Source organism: Macaca thibetana, chromosome X (assembly GCF_024542745.1).
Source record: "Macaca thibetana thibetana isolate TM-01 chromosome X, ASM2454274v1, whole genome shotgun sequence".
NCBI lineage: Eukaryota > Metazoa > Chordata > Mammalia > Primates > Cercopithecidae > Macaca > Macaca thibetana.
Window position 1 is genome coordinate 55284409 of NC_065598.1, and position 22589 is coordinate 55306997.

The 22589-nt window shown below is 38.7% G+C and overlaps 1 protein-coding gene across 1 annotated transcript in view; it reads right to left on the minus strand.

Moving 5' to 3' along the window:
* The window catches only part of FAM104B (family with sequence similarity 104 member B), a 628193-nt gene extending 609487 nt beyond the window's left edge, over window positions 1-18706 (minus strand). Inside the window, exon 1 of the mRNA XM_050777097.1 lies at window positions 18703-18706. The gene's annotated coding sequence lies outside the window, so the exon portion shown is untranslated. The remainder of the gene's footprint in view (window positions 1-18702) is intronic.
* Window positions 18707-22589: the final 3883 nt, after the last annotated feature.

Consider the following 22589-nt stretch of genomic DNA (forward strand, 5'->3'; position numbering starts at 1 on the left):
ACCAATGTGGAAAAATTACAAGCATTCCTATACACCAACAACAGACAAGCAGAGAGCCAAATCATGAGTGAACTCCCATTCACAATTGCTACAAAGGGAATAAAATACCTAGAAATACAACTTACAAGGGATGTGAAGGACCTCTTCAAGGAGAACTACAAACCATTGCTCAAGGAAATAAGATGGGACACAAACAAATGGAAAAACACTCCATGGTCATGGATAAGAAGAATCAATATAGTGAAAATGGCCATGATGCCCAAAGTAATTTATAGATTCAATGCTATTCCCATTGATCTACTATTGACTTTCTTCACAGAATTATAAAAAAAACCTTTAAATTTCTTATGAAACCAAGAAAGAGCCCATATAATCAAGACAATCCTAAGCAAAAAGAACAAAGCTGGAGGCATCATGCTACTTGACTTCAAACTATACTACAAGGCTACAGTAACCAAAACGGCATGGTACTGGTACCAAAGCAGTTATGTAGACCAATGGAACAGAACAGAGGTCTCAGAAATAACACCACACATCTACAATAATCTGATCTTTGACAAACCTGACAAAAACAAGCAATGGGGAAAGGATTCTCTATTTAATGAATGGTGCTGGGAAAACTGGCTAGCCATATGCAGATAACAGAAACTGATGTCCTCCTTACACCTTATACAAAAATTAACTCAACTTGAATTAAATACCTAAATGTGAATCCTAAAACCATAAAAACCCTAGAAGAAAACCTAGGCAATACCATTCAGGACATAGGCATGGGCAAAGGCTTCATGAATAAAACACCAAAAGCAATGGCGACAAAAGCCAAAACTGACAAACGGGATCTAATCAAACTAAAGAGTTTCTGCACAGCAAAAGAAACTACCCTCAGAGTGAACAGGCAACCTGCAGAATGGGAGAAAATTTTTGCAACCTACCCATCTGACAAAGGGCTAATATACAGAATCTACAAGAGACTTAAACAAATTTACAGGAAAAAAAAAAATCAAAAAGTGGGTGATGGATATGAACAGACACTTCTCAAAAGAAGACGTTTATGTGGCCAACAAACATATGAAAAAAAGCTCATTATTACTGGTCATTAGAGAAATACAAATCAAAACCACCATGAGATACCTTCTCACACCAGTTAGAATGCCAATTATTAAAACGTCAGGAAACAGCAGATGCTGGCAATGCTGTGGCAAAATAGGAACAATTTGACACTGTTGGTGGGAGTGTAAATTAGTTCAATCATTTTGGAAGACGGTGTGACAATTCCTCAAGTATCTGCAACCAGAAATACCATTTAACCCAGCAATCCTATTGATGGATATATTCCTGAAGGAATATTAATTATTCTACTCTAAAGACACATGCACAAATATGTTTATTGCAGCATTAATTACAATAGCAAAGACTTGGAACCAACCCAAATGCCCATCAATGATAGACTGGATAAAGAAAATGTGGCACATACACACCATGAAATACTATGCAGCCATGAAAAAGAATGAGTTCATGTACTTCGAAGGGAAGTGGATGTAGCTGGAAGCCATCATTCTCAGCAAACACAGGAACAGAAAACCAAAGACCACATGTTCTCACTCATAAGTGGGAGTTGTACAATGGGAACACATGGACGCAGGGAGGGGAACATCACACACCAGGTCCTGTCAGGGGATGGGGGACAAGGGGTGAGAGAGCACTAGGACAAATACCTAACTCATGCCGGGCTTAAAACCTAATTTACGGGTTGATAGGTACCTTGTACGTTGTTGGTAGGAATGTAAAATGATATAGCTGCTGAGGAAATCAGTATGGGAGTTGCTCAAATAATTAAAAAAAGAATTACTAGATGTTTCAGCAGTTTCACTTCTGGATACATACACCAAAAAGAACTAAAAGCAGGGACTCAAAGAGCTATGTGCATATCCATGTTCATAGTAGCATTATTTACAATCGTCTAGAAGTAGAAGCAAACCAAGAGTTCATCAAAGAATGAATTGATAAACTAAATGTGGTATATAAATAACAATCAAATAATATTTAGTCTTAAAGAAGAAGGAAATTCTGACACACACTATAACATGGATGAAACTTGAGGACGTTATGCCGAGTGCAATAAGCCAGTCAGGATAGGACAAATGCTGTATGATTTCACTTATATGGTGTAGTTAGATAAGTCAAATTCGTAGAGACAGAAAGTACAAAGGTGGTTGCCAGGGGCTAGAGAGAAGCTAATTAATGAGTATGAGTTTCAATTTTGCCAGATAGTGTTCTGTGAAAAGATGATGGTGATGGTAGGAAAACAACGTGAATGTACTCAATGTCACTGAACTGTATACATAAAAATGATTGATGTTAAATTATATATTATGTATACTTTACCATAATTTAAAAAATAAGAAATGAAAGAACAATTTTTACAGAGAAAAGCATCTTGAGATGCCAACTCTAATAATCCTGAGACATACCATGAATATACCAAACATATAGTTAGAATATACCAAAAATTAATAAATCATAAGTGAAGAGATTCAGTTAGTCTGGAATAGGTTCATATATTAATAAACAAATAACAATATGCTATTGCTATATAATGTCAAGTAAAAAAGCACCAGGATTCTGGTAAATAGAAAAATATGATGGAGAATGAGGGCATTAACAAATCTCTAGAAACTTCTCATACGGCATACAATTCTAAACTATTTATATTAACAACTTTAGCCACACACAGGCTGTGGGTAAAGTTGTTAATATAAATAGTTTAGGAAGACCTAGCAAAGCTTCTGATCTGACAACTCTTTCCAGACAACTCATCAATAGTAACATGTAAAATAAGCACAATTATTTATAGCACCTCTCTTTCTTTTTTTTTTTTATTATTCTTTTTTTTTTTAATTTATTTATTATTATTATACTTTAAGTTCTAGGGTACATGTGCATAACGTGCAGGTTTGTTACATATGTATACTTGTGCCATGTTGGTGTGCTGCACCCATCAACTCGTCATTTACATCAGGTATAACTCCCAATGCAATCCCTCCCCCCGCCCCCCCCCCTCCCCATGATAGGCCCCAGTGTGTGATGTTCCCCTTTCTGAGTCCAAGTGATCTCATTGTTCAGTTCCCACCTATGAGTGAGAACATGCGGTGTTTGGTTTTCTGTTCTTGTGATAGTTTGCTAAGAATGATGGTTTCCAGCTGCATCCATGTCCGTACAAAGGACACAAACTCATCCTTTTTTATGGCTGCATAGTATGATGTAAATGAATACAAGTTTTACGTGCAAAAAATACCATGAAAGTTTTATTTTACTTTATTTGACGTTTAGGATTCAATGTTGAAAAGATGCAAATTAAAAGTTTTTCAGATTTGAACACTTAAGACAGGAATTGGATCATGAGTGCCTGAGAAACTGCACTTTGCCATTCATTTCAAAGTGACAGTAAAACAGTTAAAAATAAAACAAAATGTAACATGATTATTAAAAATATTAGCTCTTTCTTTTGTTTGCTTAAATAATCAGGGGCATAAGAAAATCAATATATCCCATAGAAGATTATTTTGGAATACACAGAATCTTTGCTGTCTATTCAGAATACACTGAACAACAATAATCCTTTATATTATAGGTGAAGGCACTTAACTGTAACCAAGAAAACATGGCCTTCAAAATTGAACAAACTTTGCTAATATTTTAACATGTTGTATAACTTTTCAAACTCATGTATTATAAACCAAAATACATGAAATTCACTCTGAAGATTTGTGTTTCATTCAAGTCTTTCATATTCTGAAACAAACTAATAATTTATTTTAGGATTGATCTCAGTGAATCCACAAGGTCAGAACTAATTTTATAATATTACCAAAATGTTATTAATATGTATTGCATTCATGATTCATCATTGCTATCTTCAAGTAAACCAATAAGCAAATGCAAACTATTTCTGTTAACATTTTTGAGATAGTAAAAATATCAATACTTGTAACCCACAAAACAGCTCTCTTGGGTCCTCAGTAAACTTGACAAGTGCAAAGGGGTTTGGAGACCAAAAAAATATTCCTTTAGAACAAAACTACTCTTTTCCTTGAAAAATAGAAACGTTCACACAGTTGCATTTCTATAAAAATGTTGCTCATAAGTAATATTTATTCACATAGTAATTATAGCTTTTTCCAAAGTAACTGACTTCTATGTAACAGAGAAAACTATGTGATGGGTAATTGTGAACTGTCTGTCACACAACAGCATTTTGCAGCAGATTAGCAGAGCTTGTTGGGGGGAATAAAACAATCCTTCCAACAAAAGACCTCCAACACAATTTGTTAGTGAGTATGCATTATAGGTTTATACATATATAAAGGCAGCATGAAAATGTCTATAAAATCTGCATACAACTTCACACAAATTTATGTCTGTAGTAAAGTGGAAGAAAGAACAATACAAATAATCAAAATTTTCTCCATGAAATACAAATGACACACCTTGATGACTGTCTTTTGTATACCTTGTTAGAGAGTTCAATTTGGAGGTATGTATTTACAGTTCCAAAAGTCAGAAGGTCCATGAACTTACATTGTAAAATTCAAAGTTTGGGCACCTTATTAGGTCTATTATGTCAAGGAGACATACTAAAAAGAGGAGGGTGGAGAGGGAATGGCCTTCCTCCTCTTAATTAGACAAAACTTGATCATCTTACCCTTATAATTTGAGAGCTTGGTCACTTTGCATCCATAATTTTCCCTTTTATTAACAGTCTATATTAACATAATTTTTAAAATTATTGTCATTGTCCTATCTATGTTTCTCTGTGCTATTTGCAATCATCAAAACACCCATCAAGTCCATAGGAAAATACAAAGAAAAGCAATTATCAGAACTACAAAAGAATGAATTTAAAAATTGTATAATCTGAATATGACATCAAAGCTTTCTATATGAGTGACAGTAAGCTCATTAGAATAAATCTTTTTCTGGTAAGTTCATTGCCAATGTCAGATATTCTAAAAAATTTAAGTTTCAAAGTCCTTTGTGTGAGCCTCTGGTATTTTTGAGGTACTGTCTTCACATGAAAAGCATAAATCTAGTTGAGTTATTTCACCTTAATAGTAGTATGGGTGATAAAAAAAATCTGTATGTATGTTTATTCCCAGTGTGGTGGCAGTCCTTCTTCTTCAGAACACTTTTTTATAGATGACATCTCTTGATTGATATGGATGAAAGATTTCTTCTGATTAATCTTTCCAGTTTCTTGTAATTTTGTTTCTTAGGGTTGTGAGAGGAGAGAGAGAAGCCTTTTTAAGTATTGGCATGCTTATGAAAGGATTCAATTAATGTAGACATGGAATATGGTCTCAGGCCCATATTCACAGCTCTGCCAAATATAAATCCTAATTTTTAACAAGGCTAGTGACAAAGGTTTAAGGCACATTAACCCAATATGTTACTGAATTGTAGCCAATGAGTTGTGCTTTTTCTTTGAATTTGATTATGTTTTTCCACTTGTTCAGAGGATGAAGGATAAGAAATATACTCTTACAGAAATTTGCAAACAATTACATAATTAGTAGATAACAGTGAAAACAAAATGACTTCCTCTGTCTGATTCAGTATGCTCAATTCTCTAAAAAATGGGAATTATTTATAACAAAATCACCTTTACCCATACTTTGAACATCAGTCTTTGGAGAAGTTTGGGCCATGTCAACACCATATAAACCATAACAAAATAGAAGCTTTTACCTTCCACAGAGGCTGCATACATCTGCTACTAGTTTCCTGGTAAAGTTTTGTAGGGAAAGAAGAAATGTTTTCCTCTACCCTCTTAGGTTTATTACCTGGGTTACTGCAATTTAAACTGACAAAATACAGATTAATGGAAGAAAAGGCTTGTACATTTTATTTGATGTGCATATTTTTCATTTGTGAGAATGGGAGGTGCTTTATAGAAAAGAAGAAATCCCCGAAGAAGTAGTTAGGCCTGAGACAATATATACCATTTTAACAAAAGCAACGAGTTGTTGACATGTGATAAGACAAAGGAAAAGGAGTTTGGGGCTTCTAGGGTGGTAATTTGTGGAAAGGTAAATATATGAAAGAAAATACTGGAACATAAAGACTATTTAGTAAGTTTTGTTATGTAAACTCAAGTCAGTGTCATCTTCAGTGAAAAGAATCTAGTAATAGTTATCTCCAGTGATTAAGAGGTATTCTTCCCTTTCTGGTATGTGAGAGGGGAGAGAGGGAAACTTTCACAAAGGGAAATGTTTGTCCTACCTTTAAGCACAAAAACAGAAAGTGGAAGTAGAAAGATTTTCCTGTCTGGTGTTTCTCCACTGCTTTCAGTTCAAAATAATTCTTATGCCAAAGTGGCATGTTTTGGAGTAGCATACTCTGATGCCTTTTAGTTTCTTAGGAAAAAAAAAAAAAACCATATAATTTATGGGAACATAGGGGCATAAGAAACTAATCATCCCATAAGATTTATCCAGAATTAAGCCCATTTGGAGGTTGTATAGACCAGCCTACAACCTCTGGATATCAGAGCTGGGCAGAAAGAGTGAGAGAATGTCATGTCTCCATTGAATATTGAAGTAAACATAGGAAGCAGCAATGTGATTATTAAGACATTCTAGGCTGAAGAAAGAGTGTGCAAAAGCAACAGTGAATGAAAAGGAGTGAGACTCTTTTACAACTTGCAAGTAGTTTAAGAATGTTTGGGTTAGGAGACATGAGAAAAGTAATGACGGTAACTGAGGTTCTAGAGGTAAACAGGGCCAAATCTTCAAAGGCATTGTAAGTCATCTTATTTTGAAGGCAATGGGGAGTCATAGAACAATTTGGAGCAGGATAGTGTAGCATGTTAGAAGTATCAAATATTACACCCAGAAGTATGAGTCTACTAGTAGTTCTACAGTTTTAGGTCTTACATTTAAGTCTTTAATTCATTTTAAGTTGACTTTTGTATATGAAGTATGGTATGAGTCCAATTTCATCCTTCTGTATGTGGATATCCAGTTTTTAAAACACCATTTTTTAAAAATTTATTTATTATTATTATACTTTAAGTTGTAGGGTACATGTGCATAACGTGCAGGTTTGTTACATATGTATACTTGTGCCATGTTGCTGTGCTGCACCCATCAACTCGTCATTTACATCAGGTATAACTCCCAATGCGCCGGGTGCGGTGGCTCAAGCCTGTAATCCCAGCACTTTGGGAGGCCGAGGCGGGTGGATCACGAGGTCAGGAGATCGAGACTATCCTGGCTAACATGGTGAAACCCCGTCTCTACTAAAAATACAAAAAACTAGCCGGGCGTGGTGGCGGGCGCCTGTAGTCTCAGCTACTTGGGAGGCTGAGGCGGGAGAATGGCGTGAACCCGGGAGGCGGAGCTTACAGTGAGCCGAGATCCCGCCACTGCACTCCAGCCTGGGAGACACAGCGAGACTCCGTCTCAAAAAAAAAAAAAAAAAAAAAAAAAAAAAACTCCCAATGCAATCCCTCCCCCCTCCCCCCTCCCCATGATAGGCCCCGGTGTGTGATGTTCCCCTTCCTTAGTCCAAGTGATCTCATAAGAAATTGTTCTTAGCACCTTTGTCAAAAATCAGTTAACTGTAAATGTGCAGATTTATTTATGGACTCTCTCTTCTGTTCCATTGGTCTGTGTCCATCTGCCATGATTGCGAGGCCTCCCCAGCCATGAGGAACTGTGAGTCCATTAAACTTCTTTTTATTTATAAATTACTCAGTCTCAGGTATGTCTTTATTAGCAGTATGAGGATCAACTAATACACAAGAGAAATACATTTTGGAGATCTATTGTAAAACACGACGACTATAGTTAATAATAATGTATTGTATACTTGCAAATTGCTAAGAGAGCAGATTTTAAATATCCTCAACACCAAGAGATGATAACTATGGGGGTGATACATATTTTAATTAGCTGCATTTAATTATTCCACAATTTATGCATATATTAAAATGTTAAATTGTGCCCCATAAACATATGCAATTTTTATGTCTCAATTTTAAAAGGTCGAGAGAGAGAGAGGCACAGCAAGATGGCCAGGTACGTGGCTCCACCAATCATCCCCACTGTAAAGGCACTAATTTAATAACTATCTGCACAAAGAACAGCACCTTCATAAGAACCAAAAGTCAGGTGAGCACTTACAGTACCTGCTTTTAACTTCGTATCACTGAAAAAGGTACAGAAGAGAGTTAAAAAGATAGTCTTGAATCCCCACACCACTCCTCTTCCATACCACTGCAATGGCTGCATGACAGAGAAGGAAACTGTGCACTTGGGCGAGGGAGAGTGCAGGAATTGTGAGATATTGCATTGAACTCAGTGATGCCCTTATACAGCTAAAAGCAAAACCTTGCAGAACTCAGTGACACCCACCCACAGAGGGAGTATTTAATCCAGCCCTAGCCAGAGGGAAATGATTCAACCCAGTGGTCAGAACTTGAGATCCAGCAAGAGTTGTTACCATGGGTTAAAGTGTTCTGGGGCTCTACATAAACTTGAAAAGCAGTCTAGGCAACAGGACTGCAAGTCTTAGAAAAGTCCTGAACTGGACTTAGAGCCCATGGACTTGTGGGGCACAAAACCTACTGAGGCACCACTTGGAGTGGCTAAGGGACTGTTAACATCACACTTCTTCCAACTGCAAGTGATGCAGCTCATGGCTCCAATAAAGACCCTTCCCTCTGTTTGATGAGAGGAGAGGAAAGTTCCAACTGCGAGTGATGCAGCTCATGGCTCCAATAAAGACCCTTCCCTCTGTTTGATGAGAGGAGAGGAGAGAGTGGGAATGACTTTGCCTTGCGTCTTGGATACTACCTTAACCACAGCAGGATAGGGCACCAGTCAGAGTCATAAGGCCTCCATTCCAGGCCCTAGCTACCAGATGACATTTTTTAGGCACACCCTGGACCAGAAGGGAACCTGTTGCATTGAAGGAAAGAACTCAGTCCTGCCAGCATTTATCATCTGCTAATGGAAGAGCCCTTGGCCACTGAATAACCAGCAGGGACACAAAGGTACTACTTCAAAAGCTTTGATAAGTGTCTGAGACATTCTGGCTTCAGGTGAGACTAGTCACATTACCAGCTGTGGTGGCTATGGGGCAAACATATAATGGCACTCCAATACATCTGGCAGCAGGCTTTTAAGTGGAAACCTTACAGGCCAAGAGAGAGTGGGATGACATATTTAAAGTGCTAAAAGAAAAAACCTCTTATCCTATATTAGTGTATCTGGTAAAAATATTCTTCAAGCATGAAAAAGAAATAAAGACTTTCCCAGACAAATAAAAGCTGAGGGATTTCATCAATACCAGATCCTTCTTACAAGAAATGCTAAAGGGAGTACTTCAATCAGAAAGAAAAGAACATTAATGAGCAACAAATAATCACCAGAAGGTCCAAAATTTCCTGGTAATAGTAAGTACACAGAAAAACAGTGAATATTGTAACACTGTAACTGTGGTGTGTAAACTACTCTTATCGTAAGTGGAAAGACTAAACAATGAACCAATTAAAAATAATAACTACAATAACTTTTCAAGACATAATCAGCACAATAGAAATAGAAACAAAAAATAAAAAGGGAATGAAGTCAAGGTGAGTTTTTAAATTAGTTTTCTTTTTCATTGTTTGACTATTTTAAGAGTGTTACATTGTTATCGGGCTAAAACAATGGGTTATAAGATAGTATTTGCAAACCTCATGGGAACCTCAAACCAAAAACATACAATAAAGACACAAAAACTAAAAACCAAGAGACTAAATTATATCACCAGAGGAAATCATCTTCATTAGCAGAAGATGAAAGAAGAAAGAAAGAAAGAAAGAAAGAAAGAAAGAAAGAAAGAAAGAAAGAAAAAAGAAAGAAAGAAAGAAAGAAAAGAAAGAAGGAAGGAAGGAAGGAAGGAAGGAAGGAAGGAAGGAAGGAAGGAAGGAAGGAAGGAAGGAAGGGGGAAGGGAGGAAGGAAGGAAGGAAGGAAGGAAAGAAAGAGAAAGAAAGAAAGAGGAAGAGGAGGAGGAAGAGGAGGAAGAAGAAGGAGGAGGAGGAAAGGAAGGAAGGAGAGAGAGAAAGAGAAGAAAGAAAAGAAGGAAAGAAAGAAAGAAAGAAAGAAAGAAAGAAAGAAAGAAAGAAAGAAAGAAAGAAAGAAAGAAAGAAAGAAAGAGAAGACCACAAAACAACAAGAAAACAAATAACAAAATGGCAGGAGTAATTCCTTACTTATGAATAATAACATTGAATGTAAATAGACTAAGTTCTCCCATAAAAATACATAGACTAGAAGAATGGATAGAAAAACAAGACCAATCGATCTTGCTTACAAGAAACACACTACACCTAGACCCCAATAAAACAAGAGCAGGAGACTTCAACACTGCACTTTTGGCATTGGACAGGTCTTCCAGACAGAAAATCAACAGAAAAACTTCAGATTAATCTGCACTGTAGATCAAATGGAGCTACTAGATGTTTACAGAACATTTTATCCAAGAGCTGCAGAATATAAATTATTTTCCTCAACATATGGATCATTCTCAAGGATAGACTATCTGTTGGGACACAAAACAAGTCTTTTCTTTTTTTTTTTTTTTTTTTTTTGACAGAGTCTCGCTCTGTCACCCAGATTGGAGTGTAGTGGTGTGATCTCAGCTCACTGCAAGCTCCGCCTCCCAGGTTCACACCATCCTACTGCCTCAGCCTCCTGAGTAGCTGGGACTACAGGCACCTGCCACCACGCCCAGCTAATTTTTTGTATTTTTAGTAGAGACAGGGTTTCACTGTGTTTGCCAGGATGGTCTCAATCTCCTGACCTTGTGATCTGCCTACCTCGGGCTCCCAAAGTGCTGGGATTACAGGCATGAGCCACTATGTCCAGTCCAAAACATTAAAAAAAAAATGGAAACAATATCAAGCATCTTCTCTGAACACAATAGACTTAAACTAGAGATTAATAACAAGAGAAGAAAAGAAATAATAAAGATCAGAGCAGAAATAAATAATATTGAGATTAAAAATACAAAAAAATTAACGGAACAAAATGTTGGGTTTTTTTAAAGCTACACAAAATTGACAGATCTTTAGCCAGACTAAATAAGAAAAAAACACAGAAGATCCACATAAATAAAATCGGAAACTAAAGAGGAGACATTACAGTGATACTGCAGAAATTCAAATCATCATTAGTGACTACTATGAACAAAAATATGCCAATAAATTGGAAAATGTTGAAGAAATAGACAAATTCTGGGATACATACAATGTACCAAGATTGAACCAGGAAGAAATCCATAATCTGAACGAACCAATAACAAATAACAAGATAAAGCCATAATAAAAGTTCTCCTAGTAAAGAGAAGCCTGAGACCTTGTGGCTTCACTGCTGAACTCCACCAAACGTTTAAAGAAGAACTAATATTATACCAATCCTACTCAAACTATTCCAAAAATTGGAAGATGAGGGAATACCTCTCAACTCATGCTATGGGGCCAGTATTATTCTGATACTGAAACCAAAGACACATCAAAAACTGCAGGCCAATATCGCTAAAATATATTTATGCAAAAAGTCTAACAAATATTAGCCATCCAAATTCAGCAATACATTAGAAAGGTTATTTGCCATGCAACATCAATTCATGATTTTAAAAACCCTAAAAAAAACTGAAGATAGAAGAAACACACCTCAACATAACAAAATCCATATAGAGGTGAGGGGCCAAGATGGCCAATTAGAAGCAAAGACACTCTGAGGCTCTGATTAAAAAAAAAAAAAAGAAAAAACACCATAATAAGCATGTGAAGCCTGCACAGGCAGCCAAGGTATCCAGGTTGTCTCATCAAAATTGACTAGAAGGCTGGCGTGACTCATGGAGAGAGAGAAGAGCAGTGTGGTGCAGTGAACCACCTGAGAGCCACATGAGGAAGGGGAACCCCCTCCCGCCAGCCAAGGGAGGTGGTGAGTGAGCATGCTATGCAGCCGGGAAAACTGTGATTTTTCCACAGAACTGTGCAACCCATGGATAGGAAGATCCCACTCCTAAACTCATACCACGAGGCCCTAGAGTCCCAACTCAGAAATGCACAGATACTTACAGTCTCTCAGCTGGAATCTGCTTAAGCCTACTGAACTCCCAGGGGGAGGGGCAACCAGCACTTGCTGCAGCTGCCTGCTTTCTAAGCCCTTTGAGTTCCTTGGGGACAGCAGCCAGTACTGGGACTCACACCTGCCTAACACACTAAGCTCCCTGGATGGGGGAAAGGAGGCACCCATTTGATAGCTCCAGGCTGCACTTTTCCCCTGCTGGAGCCAGGGAGGCTGGACGGCTTGGTCCAAAGATTTGTCTCCACAAGCCAACATACCAACTGTGGCAGTCTGTGGCCAGAGTGCCTCTTCAGGCCTAACCCTGACCCATCCTCCTCAGTGAGTGGGGCTTCCCTGGAGGATCTCCAGTAACTCCAACCAGAGGCTCAGGGACAGAATTCAGATCTCCCTGGGCCTGAGCCCGTAGAGGGAGGGGTGGCCACAGTCTCTGTGGACCAGCAGACTTAGCCTCTCTTTCTGGTAGTTCTGAGGAATCTGGGCAGCCCAGACAAGTGGGTTTCCCCCATTGAAACACACCCTCTCCAACAAGGGACAAAATGCTTTGTTAAACAGGTCCTGTTCCCTGTGCCACCAAACTGGGCGAGACCCTCCAATAGGGGTTCTCAGACACCCTATACAACAGCGATCCTACTGGCATTAGGTTGGTGCCTCTCGAGGTCACAGGTCCCCAGAAGAAGGAGCAGGCACCCATATTTGCTGTTCTCCAGCCTCATTGAGAGACATATCCAGGCACAGAGGCTAATCAGATGAATAAGGACTGAAGTGAATGCCAAGCAAACTGAAGCAGCCCTAAATAAGAAGGACCTGACTATTGAAAGAAAAACAAGAAGATGGCAGAATAAAAACAGCTCCAATCTGCAGCTCCCAGCGAGATCAAAGCAGAAGGTGGGTGATTTCTGCATTTCCAACTGAGGTATGGGTCTTATCTCATTGGGACTTGTTAGACAGTGGGTGCAGTGCACGGAGGGTGAGCTGAAGCAGGGTAGGGTGTCACCTCACCTGAGAAGTGCAAAGGGTAGGGAAACTACCTCCCTTAGCCAAGGGAAGCCATGAGGGACTGTGCCTTGAGGAATGGTGCATTCTGGCCCAGACACCACACTTTTCCCATGGTCTTCACAACTCGCAGAGCAGATTCCCTCAGGTGCCTACACCACTAGGGCCATGGGTTTAAAGCACAAAACTGGGCAGCCATTTGGACAGACACCGACCTAGCTGCAGGAGTTTATTTTTCATACCCCACTGGCACCTGGAATGCTAGTGAGGCAGAACCACTCACATCCCTGGAAAGGGGGCTGAAGCGAGGGAGCTAAGTGGTCTAGCACAGCAGATCTCACCCCCACAAAGCCCAGCAAGCTAAGATCCACTGGCTTGAAATTCTCACTGCCAGCACAGTAGTCTGAACTCGACCTGGGACACTAGAGCTTGGTGGGGGAGGGGGGGGGTCATATGCCGTTACCAAGGCTTGAACAAGTGGTTTTCCCCTCACAGTGAACAAATCTGCCTGGTAGTTGAAACTGGGTGGAGCTCACAACAGCTCAGCAAAGCCACTGTGGCCAGACTGCCTATCTAGATTTCTCCTCTCTGGGGAGGGCATCTCTGAAAAAAAGCCTGCAGCCCCAGACAGGGGCTTATAGATAAAACTCCCATCTCCCTAGTACAGAGCACCTGGAGGGAGGGGAAGTCGTGGGTGTAGCTTCAGCTGACTTAAATGTTCCTGCCTGCTGGCTCAGAAGAGAGCAGTGGATCTCCTAGCACAGTGCTCAAGCTGTTGAGAAACAGACTGCCTCCTCAAGTGAGTCCCTGAACCCCATGCCTCCTAACTGGGAGACACTTCCCAACAAGGCTCGACAAACATCTCATACAGCAGAGCTCCGGCTGGCATGTGGCAAGTGTCTCCCTGAGATGAAGCTTCCAGAGTAAGGAACAGGCAGCAATATTTTCTGTTCTGCAGCCTCTGCTGGTGACACCCAGGCAAACAGGGTCTGGAGTGGACCTGCAACAAATTCCAACACACCTACAGCAGAGGGGCCTGACTGTTAGAAGAAAAACTAACAAACAGAAAGGAATAGCATCAACATCAACAAAAAGGACATCCACTAAAAAATCTCAGCCAAAGGTTACCAACAGCAAAGACCAAAGGTAGATAAATCCATGAAGCTAAGGAGAAACCAGTGCAAAAAGGCTGAAAATTCCAAAAACAAGAACACCTCTTCTCCTCCAAAGAATCGCAACTCCTTGCCAGCAAGGGAACAAAGCTGGATGGACAATGAGTTTAATGAATTGACAGAAATAGGCTTCAATAAGTGGGTAATAACAATCTCCTCCTAGCTAAAGGAGCATGCTCTAACCCAATGCAAGGAAGCTAAGAACCGTGAAAAAACGATGGAGGAATTGCAAACTAGAATAACCAGTTTAGAGAAGAACATAAATGACTTGATGGAGCTGAAAAACACAGCACAAGAATATCGTGAGTCACACACAAGTATCAATAGCCAAATAGATCTAGTGGAAGAAAGGATTGAAAATCAACTTAATAAAATGAAGCAAGAAGACAAGAGTAGAGAAGAAAGAATGAAAAGAAACAAACAAAGCCTCCAAGAAATATGGGACTATGTGAAAAGACTAAACCTATGATTGATTGGTTTACGCGAAAGTGACAAGGAGAATGGAAACAAGTTGGAAAACACTCTCCAGGATATTGTACAGGAGAACTTCCCCAACCTAGTAAGATAGGCCAACATTCAAATTCAGGAAATACAGAGAACACCACAAAGATACTCCTTGAGAAGAGCAACACCAAGACACATAATCGTCAGGTTAACCAAGGTTGAAACAAAGGAAAGAATGTTAAGGGCAGCCAGAGAGAAAGGTGGGGTTTCCCAAAAAGGGAAGCCTGTCAGATCTCTGCAGAAATCCTACAAGCCAGATGAGAGTGGGGGCCAATATTCAACACACTTAAAGAAAATAATTTTCAACCCAGAACTTCATATCCAGCCAAATTAAGGTTCATAAGTGAAGGAGAAATAAAAACCTTTACAGACAAGCAAATGCTGAGAGATTTGGTCACCACCAGACCTGCCTTACAAGAGCTCCTGAAGGAAGCACTAAATATGGACAGAAGAAACTGATACCAGCCACTGCAAAACCATACCAAATTGTAAAGATGATCAACACTATGAAGAAACTGCATCAACTAATGGCCAAAATAACTAGCTAGCATCAAAATGACAGGATCAAATTCACACATAACAATATATATATTTCTTAATGTTTTAAGAAAGTTTATGAATTTTTGCTGGGCTGCATTCAAAGCCATCCTGAGCTGCATGCAGCCTGCAGGCCACAGGTTGGACAAGGTTGGTTTACACCTTAAAATTTAGGGTAATCAACACTTTGTAGTTTGATATTATTTCTTTTTTATATATATACTTTAAGTTCTACGGTACATGTGCACAATGTGCAGGTTTGTTACATATGTATACTTGTGCCATGTTGGTGTGCTGCACACATCAACTCATCAGCACCCATCAACTCGTCATTTACATCAGGTATAACACCCAATGCCATCCCTCTCCCCTCCCCTCTCCCCATAATAGGCCCCAGTGTGTGATATTACCCTTCCCGAGTCCAAGTGATCTCATTGTTCACTTCCCACCTATGAGTGAGAACATGCGGTGGTTCGTTATCTGTTCTTGTGATAGTTTGCTAAGAATGATGGTTTCCAGCTGCATCCATGTCCCTACGAAGGACACAAACTCATCCTTTTTTATGGCTGCATAGTATTCCATGGTGTATATGTGCCACATTTTCTTAATCCAGTCTGCCACTGATGGACATTTGGGTAGATTCCAAGTCTTTGCTATTGTGAAGAGTGTCACAATAAACATACATGTGCATGTGTCTTTATAGCAGCATGATTTATAATCCTTTGGGTATATACCCAGTAATGGGATGGCTGGGTCAAATGGTATTTCTAGTTCTAGATCCTTGAGGAATCACCACACTGTTTTCCACAATGGTTGAACTAGTTTACAGTCCCACCAACAGTGTAAAAGTGTTCCTATTTCTCCACATCCTCTCCAGCACCTGTTGTTTCCTGACTTTTTAATGATTGCCATTCTAACTGATGTGAGATGGTATCTCATTGCAGTTTTGATTTGCATTTCTCTGATGGCCAGTGATGAAGAGCACTTTTCAATGTGTCTGTTGGCTGTATGCATGTCTTCTTTCAGAAATGTCTGTTCATATCCTTTGCCCACTTTTTGATGGGGTTGTTTGTTTTTTCTTGTAAATTTGTCTGAGTTCTTTGTAGGTTCTGCATATTAGCGCTTTGTTAGATGAGTAGATTGCAAAAATTTTCTCCCATTCTGTAGGTTGCCTGTTCACTCTGATGGTAGTTTCTTTTGCTGTGCGGAAGCTCTTTAGTTTAATGAGATCTCATTTGTCAATTTTGGCTTTTGCTGCTGTTGCTTTTGGTGTTTTAGACACGAAGTCCTTGGCCATGCCTATGTCCTGAATGGTATTACCTAAGTTTTCTTCTAGGGTTTTTATGGGTTTAGGTCTAATATTTTAGTCTCTAATCCATCTTGAGTTAATTTTCGTACAAGGAGTAAGGAAAGGATCCAGTTTCAGATTTCTCCTTGTAACTAGCCAATTTTCCCAGCACCACTTATTAAATAGGGAATCCTTTCCCCATTTCTTGTTTTTGTCAGGTTTGTCAAAGATCAGATGGCTGTAGATGTGTGGTATTATTTCTGAGGGCTCTGTTCTGTTCCATTGGTATACATGTCTGTTTTGGTACCAGTACCATGCTGTTTTGGTTACTGTAGCCTTGTTTGAAGTCAGGTAGCGTGATGCCTCCAGCTTTGTTCTTTTGACTTAGGATTGTCTTGGCAATGCGGGGTCTTTTTTGGTTCCATATGAAATTTAAAGCAGTTTTTTCCAATTCTGTGAAGAAAGTCATTGGTAGCTTAATGGAGATGACATTGAGTCTATAAATTACCTTGGGCAATATGGCCATTTTCACAATATTGATTATTCCTATCCGTGAGCATGGTATGTTCTTCCATTTGTTTGTGTCCTCTTCTATTTCACTGAGCAGTGGTTTGTAGTTCTCCTTGAAGAGGTCCTTGACATCCCTTGTAAGTTGGATTCCTAGGTATTTTATTCTCTTTGAGGCAATTGTGAATGGGAGTTCATTCATGATTTGGCTCTCTGCTTCTCTGTTACTGGTGTATAAGAATGCTTGTAATTTTTGCACATTGATTTTGTATCCTGAGACTTTGCTGAAGTTGCTTATCAGCTTAAGGAGATTTTGGGCTGAGATGATGGGGTTTTCTAAATATACAATCATGTCATATGCAAACAGGGACAATTTTACTTCTTCTTTTCCCAACTGAATACCCTTGATTTCTTTCTCTTGCCGATTGCCCTAGCCAGAACTTCCAACACTATGTTGAATAGGAGTGGTGAGAGAGGGCATCCCTGTCTTGTGCCAGTTTCCAAAGGGAATGCTTCCAGTTTTTGCCCATTCATGACGATATTGGCTGTGGGTTTGTCATAAATAGCTCTTATTATTTTGAGGTACGTTCCATCAATACCGAATATATTGAGCGTTTTTAGCAGGAAAGGCTGTTGAATTTTGTCAAAGGCCTTTTCTGCATCTATTGAGATAATTATGTGGTTTTTGTCCTTGGTTCTGTTTATATGCTGGATTACGTTTCTTGATTTGCATATGTTGAACCAGCCTTGCATTCCAGGGATGAAGCCCACTTGGTCATGGTGGATAAGCTTTTTGATATGCTGCTGAATTGGGTTTGCCAGTATTTTATTGAAGATATTTGCATCAATGTTCATCAGGGATATTGGTCTAAAATTCTCTTTTTTTTTGTTGTGTCTCTGCCAGACTTTGGTATCAGGATGATTTTGGCCTTATAAAATGAGTTAGGGAATATTCCTTTTTTTTCTATTGATTGGAATAGTTTCAGAAGGAATGGTACCAGCTCCTCCTTGTACCTCTGGTAGAATTTGGCTGTGAATCCCTCTGGTCCTGGACTTTTTTTTGTTGGTAGGCTATTAATTATTGCCTCAATTTCAGAGCCTGCATTGGTCTGTTCAGAGATTCAACTTCTTCCTGGTTTAGTCTTGGAAGAGTGTAAGTGTCCAGGAAATTATCCATTTCTTCTAGGTTCTCTAGTTTATTTGCATAGAGGTGTTTATAGTATTCTCTGATGGTAGTTTGTATTTCAGTGGGATCAGTGGTGATATCCCCTTTATCATTTTTTATTGCATCTATTTGATTCTTCTCTCCTTTCTTCTTTATTAGTCTTGCTAGCGGTCTATCAATTTTGTTCATCTTTTCATAAAACCAACTCCTGGATTCATTGATTTTTTGGAGGGTTTTTTTTTTTTAATTTTACTTTAAGTTCTACGGTATATGTGCACAATGTGCACGTGTGTTACATATGTATACTTGTGCCATATTGGGGTGCTGCACACATCAACTCATCAGCACCCATCAACTCGTCATTTACATCAGGTATAACTTCCAATGTCATACCTCCCCCCTACCCCCTCCCCATATTAGGCCCTGGTGTGTGATGTTCCCCTTCCCGAGTCCAAGAGATCTCACTGTTCAATTCCCACCTATGAGTGAGAACATGTGGTGGTTGGTTTTCTGTTCTTGTGATAGTTTGCTGAGAATGATGGTTTCCAGCTGCATCCATGTCCTTACAAATTTTTCATGGCTGCATAGTATTCCATGGTGTATATGTGCCACATATTCTTAATCCAGTCTGTCACTGATGGACATTTGGGTTGATTCCAAGTCTTTGCTATTGTGGATAGTGCCACAATAAACATACATATGCATGTGTCTTTATAGCAGCATGATTTATAAGCCGTTGGGTATATATCCAGTAATGGGATGGCTGGGTTAATTGGTATTTCTAGTTATATATCCTTGAGGAATCATCATACTGTTTTCCACAATGGGTGAACTAGTTTACTATCCCACCAACAGTGTAAAAGTGTTCCTATTTCTCCACATCCTCTCCAGCACCTGTTGTTTCCTGACTTTTTAATGATTGCCATTCTAACTGGTGTGAGATGGTACCTCATCATGGTTTTGATTTGCATTTCTCTGATGGCGAGTGATGAAGAGCATTTTTTCATGTGTCTGTTGGCTGTATGCATGTCTTCTTTTGAGAATTTGGAGGGTTTTTTGTGTCTCTCATCTCCTTCAGTTCTGCTCTGATCTTAGTTATTTTTGCCTCCTGCTAGCTTTTGAATGTGTTTGCTCTTGCTCCTCTGGTTCTTTTAATTGTCATGTTAGGATGTCAATTTTAGATCTTTCCAGCTTTCTCTTGTGGGCATTTAGTGCTATAAATTTCCTTCTACACCCTACTTTAAATGTGTCCCAGAGATTCTGGTAGGTTGTATCTTTGATCTCATTAGTTTCAAAGAACATCTTTATTTCTGCCTTCATTTCGTTATGTACCCAGTAGTCACTCAGGAGCAGGTTGTTCAGTTTCCATGTGGTTGAGTGATTCTGATTGAGTTTCTTAGTCCTGAGTTCTAGTTCGATTGCACTGTGGCCTGAGAGACAGTTTGTTATAATATCTGTTCTTTTACTTTTTCTGAGGAATGCTTTACTTACAACTATGTGGTTAATTTTGGAATAAGTTTGATGTGGTGCTGGGAAGAATGTATATTCTGTTGATTTGGATTGGAGAGTTCTGTAGATGTCTATTAAGGCCCTTTGGTGCAGAGTTAGTTCAATTCCTGGACAGCCTTGTTAACTTTCTGTGTTGTTGATCTGTCTGATGTTGACAGTGGAGTGTTGAAGTCTCCCATTATATTGTATGGGAGTCTGAGTCTCTTTTTACATCTCTAAGGACTTGCTTTTTGAATCTGGGTGCTCCTGTATTGTTTGCATATATATTTAGGATAGTTAGCTCTTCCTGATGAATTGATCCCTTTACCGTTATACAATGGCCTTCTTTGTCTCTTTTGATCTTTGATGGTTTAAAGTCTGTTTTATCAGAGACTAGGTTTTTTTTGTTCTCCATTTGCTTGGTAGGTCTTCCTCCATCCCTTTATTTTGAGCCTATGTGTGTTTCTGCATATGAGATGGGTCTCCTGAATACAGCAAACTGATGGGTCTTGACTCTTTATCCAATTTGCCAGTCTGTGTCTTCTAATTGGGGCATTTATCCCATTTACATTTAAGGTTAATATTAACATTTACAACCTTATTTACATTTACAACCTTAAATGTAAATGGGATAAATGCCCCAATTAGAAGACAAATGGGATAAAGAGTCAAGTCTCATTGGTGTGCTGCATTCAAGAGACCAATCCCATGGGCAGAGACGCACATAGTCTCAAAATAAAGGATAGAGGAATATTTACCAAGAAAATGGGAAGAAAAAAAAGCAGTGGTTGCCATCTTTGTATCTGAGAAAACAGATTTTAACCAACAAAGATCAAAAAAGAAAAAGAAGGGCATTACATGATAATAAATGGATCAATGCAACAAGAAGAGCTAACTATTCTAAGTATATATGCACCCAATACAGTAGCAAACAGATTCATAAAGCAAGTTCTTAGAGACCTTCAAAGAGACTTAGGCTCCCACACAATAATAGTGGGAGACTTTAACACACCCACTGTCAATATTAGACAGATCAACAGGACACAAAATTAACAACGATATTCAGGACTTCAACTCAGCTCTGGACCTAAGAGTTCTAATAGACATCTACAGTAGTCTCCTCTCCAAATCAACAGAATATACATTCTTCTCAGCACCCCATCACACTTATTCTAAAATAGAACACATAATTCAAAGTAAAACACTCCTCAGCAAATGCAAAAAATGGAAATCACAGCAAACAGACTCTCAGACCACAGTGCAATTGAATTGGAAGTCAGAATTAAGAAACTCACTCAAAACCACACAACTACATGGAAACAGAGTAAATAGCTCTTGAATTACTACTGGGTAAATAACAAAATTAAGGCAGAAATAAATAAGTTCTTTGAAACCAATGAGAACAAAGACACAACATACCAGAATCTCGTGGACACAGCTAAAACAATGTGTATAGGGAAATTTATAGCACTAAATGCCCACAAGAAAAAGCGTGAAAAACCTAAAATTGACACCCTAAAGTCACAATTAAAAGAAATAGGAAAGCAAGAATAAACAAATTCGAAAGCTAGCAGAAGACAAGAAATAACTAACATCAGAGCAGAACTGAAGGAGATAGAGACACCAAAAATCCTCCAAAAAAATCAATGAATCCAGAAACTGGATATTTGAAAAAATTAACAAAATAGATAGACTACTAGCCAGAATAATAAAGAAGAAAAGAGAAGAATCAAATAGACACAATAAAAAATGATAAAGGGAATATTACCACTGATCCCACAGAAATACAAACTACCATCAGAAATTACCATAAACAACTCTACACAAATGAACTAGAGAATCTAGAAGAAATGGATACATTCCTGGACACACACACCTTCCCAAGACTAAACCAGGAAGAAGTCAAACTCCTGAATATACCAATAACAAGTTCTAAAATTGATGCAGTAATTAATGGCCTACCAACCAAAAAAAGTCCAGGACCCAAAGGATTCACAGCCAAATTCTACCACAGGTACAAAAAGGAGCTTGTAGCATTCCTTCTGAAACTATTCCAAATAATGGAAAAAGAAGGAGTCCTCCTTAACTCATATTTTTAGGCCAGCATCATCCTGATACCAAAACCTGGCAGAGACACACACACAAAAAAGGAAAATTTCAAGCCCATATTCCTGATGAATATCGATGTGAAAATCCTCAATAAAATACTGACAAACCAAATCCAGCAGCACATAAAAAAGCTTATCCACCACGATAAAGTTGACTTCATTCCTGGGATACAAAGCCAGTTCAACATATGCGAATCAATAAATGTAATCCATCACATAAACAGAACCAATGACAAAAACCACGTGATTATCTCAATAGATGCAGAAAAGGCCTTCAATAAAATTCAACACCCTTTCATGCTAAAAACTCTCAATAAACTGGGTATTGCTGGAACTTATCTCAAAATAATAAGAGCAGATGACATGATTGTATATTTAGAAAATCCCATCATATCAGCCCCAAATCTGCAAGCATTCCTGTACACCAATAATAGCCAAACAGAGAGTCAAATCATGAACTCTGATTCACAATTCCTACACAGAGAATAAAATACTTAGGAATACAACTTACAAGGGATGTGAAGGACCACTTCAAGGAGAACTACAAACCACTATTCAAGGAAATAAGAGAGGACACAAACAAATGGAAAAAAGTTCCCTCCTCATAGACAGGATGTATCAATATCACAAAAATGGCCATACTGCCCAAAGTAATTTATAGATACAATGCTATCCCAATCAACCTA